The following is a 3043-nucleotide window of genomic DNA, read 5'->3' as shown; positions in this document are numbered from 1 at the left end:
AATCAAGAGAGCAATAGACCATTACACTTCATAATCTGTCCTCACTCAGTCAATGGCTTTAATGCTTCCCTTACAATTTTTCTACTTCCATTTTCCGTTGAAACTTTGCACTTCTCTCCATCTTTTCAATATCCTGGTAAGCTTTGTGACTTGCTTAACAAACTGTCATAGTTTCCGTTCCACTTATGCATTAAACCTTGCCTCACTACATCACATCCTGTTCACAATTTATATGGAGTAATCAGACCTTCTGCACTTCCTCCATGCTAGTTTATGGTGCTGAGAACACAAGACAAGAAAATGTGTTTGAAGTGTCTAACACAGCTTGATCCATTCTGGCCTTCATCATACACAATCCAATTGCTACTCTCAAGTCACCAATGAGAAGTAGCTTAACTAATAGCACACATTTATCTATTTTATCTGACCTAAAATGTGAAGGCCTCCTGTACACAGTTTATGGTTTGAAAAAAGCCACAAACACTGAGTAGTGAAACCTTCATCAGCTACCAGAAACTTCCATCTGTAAGATCAGAGTTCTCTCAGTCACAGCATCCTGTACTTCCCATAAACCATGGTGAATAAAGCTAGACCTTTAGGGTGCCTTACAGATAGTCTGAATGCCTACCATAGGGTAGATTATCGAAACTAGAGATTCCACATCTACGTGAGGAATGGTTTACCTTCAACTCAACCACAGGAAGAAGTTACTGTTTCCATCAGTTTTGGTTAAAGATGATGAAAGCTCTTCAGATGTTAACTGCCAACTATCTACTGATAATGAAACTTACTTTTCCTTTGCAATATTTTTTTCCAGAGGTATTTATTAGGTGAAATCTGCCCTACCTCTTAGTTCAATCCATCGTCCATTATGTGAAAACAGACAAGTTTTAAGTCAACTTTAAGAAGAAAATAATTATTCAGTGTATTTGTATTCATCCCATTAGTAAAACTTTTACCAATAGCATGTTCTGAGTTTGAGAATCTCATTCAAGTGCAGAAATAATTTCACCATAACAGCCCACATACCTACCACCCAAAGAACACAGCAATTAGTTAATATGTTTGAGAGGATTTGTTTTATCAACAAACTTGTACTACTCTGAGAAGCAGTATGTCAAAATAGTGCAGCAGGGAAGGATGCTGAAGGACTCAGTTGCCTGACACTGAAAAGAAATAAATCCTTGCAGATTGAAATGATGCAGTGGTGTTCAGAAATGCCCTTAAATCTGATACTGCAGATGTGAAATAGGACAACCTTTGTAGAAATGCCCTTTTCCAGAAACATTATTTTTGCAATAACCTGGACAATAAGATGAAGCTAGCAAGTTTCCTCTTGCTACCAGAACAGGATGTTCTACCTTTATTGGAGCTGCTGCTCCATGGAAGAAGCCAGTTGTGTGAGAAACCTGCTCAGACAACAAATACATCCAGGACAAGGGAGGATGCTGGAGGCTTCTTTGTCTCTCTTGAGTTTTAGTGGGGAAGTGTCTGGACAGGCTTCCAAATTTTCTCATTCCAAATCCCGAATCTTTCCAAATAACCAGGTTTTTCTTGCAATCCATCCACACCCACAAAAACTTTACGCAGACATGTTCTTTGTAAAAGAGAGGTCCTGAGATGACCCGTTCTTGACATAGGCAACAGTTCCTCTGTTGAGAGATTGTACTTTGAGGAAGACGGACTACACAAAACGCCTTATATCGATACAGTGAATATTGACTTATCATGAAACAAATACTCTACATATACATGGATGTGTGTTACAAGGTTACACTTGGGGACTATTCTTCTTCCTACTCAGTATTTTACAGCAATTTCCTCAGAGATCTTAATATTTTGGATTATGGAGTCTGCTGTAGATACAGCTGTATTAGAGATAGGACAAAAACCACACATTTTACACAAATTGAGAGCTATATCTGAACTCTCCGAATGTTTGAGATGTCAGCGTATGCGGGTGTTTCAAAAAGCTTTATTATTCCAAATTCAGGGCTAGCTGCAGAGAATGGATTCACATCCAAACACATATATTAAAATGCATACAGTTCTTGATAGAAAGAAGTTTCAGAACCTGGCAGGCTGAGAACAACAATCTTTCTGTGTTCTGCCTGACAATTCATTTACAGATCAACTCTATTGTTTTTTTTGGTAATTTAAATATGATCGCTGGCAAAGGAGAAATAGGTGGGAGAGTTCCAGAGGGAGGGACACAGTGAAAAAGAAGAAAGCATTTCTAGTTTACAACGTATCCCTGACACATCATTATACACAAACTCAAAATTTAGCTTTTAAAAAAGAAAGGGGGGGAAGAAAAACAACAAAACAAAACAATAAAAGAAACAGCAGCTGTTTCTATGTGATGTCAGAGAACAGGTGTGATACAAATCTCCATACCAGTGCAATCATATTGATCTCCCGATGATGCACGCGTGAAGCGCATGTGCAAACAGTATCGACCCATCCGGCATCTCATTTCCAGGAATATGGCCTGAAAATGCCTCTCTAATAGTTGAAAACATTTTCAGGATAAACACCGTATTAGCCAATTTGGGGGAAAGGCAGGAAGGAAGGAAGGAAGGAAGGAAGGAAGGAAGGAAGGAAGGAAGGAAGGAAGGAAGGAAGGAAGGAAGGAAGGAAGGAAGGAAGGAAGGAAGGAAGGAAGGAAGGAAGGAAGGAAGGAAGGAAGGAAGGAAGGAAGGAAGGAAGGAAGGAAGGAAGGAAGGAAGGAAGGAAGGAAGGAAGGAAGGAAGGAAGGAAGGAAGGAAGGAAGGAAGGAAGGAAGGAAGGAAGGAAGGAAGGAAGGAAGGAAGGAAGGAAGGAAGGAAGGAAGGAAGGAAGGAAGGAAGGAAGGAAGGAAGGAAGGAAGGAAGGAAGGAAGGAAGGAAGGAAGGAAGGAAGGAAGGAAGGAAGGAAGGAAGGAAGGAAGGAAGGAAGGGAGGAAGGGAGGAAGGGAGGAAGGGAGGAAGGGAGGAAGGGAGGAAGGGAGGAAGGGAGGAAGGGAGGAAGGGAGGAAGGGAGGAAGGGAGGAAGGGAGGAAGGG

The sequence above is a fragment of the Tetrao urogallus genome (assembly GCF_951394365.1).
Source record: "Tetrao urogallus genome assembly, chromosome: Z".
Lineage (NCBI taxonomy): Eukaryota > Metazoa > Chordata > Aves > Galliformes > Phasianidae > Tetrao > Tetrao urogallus.
This window is presented reverse-complemented; position numbering follows the sequence as displayed.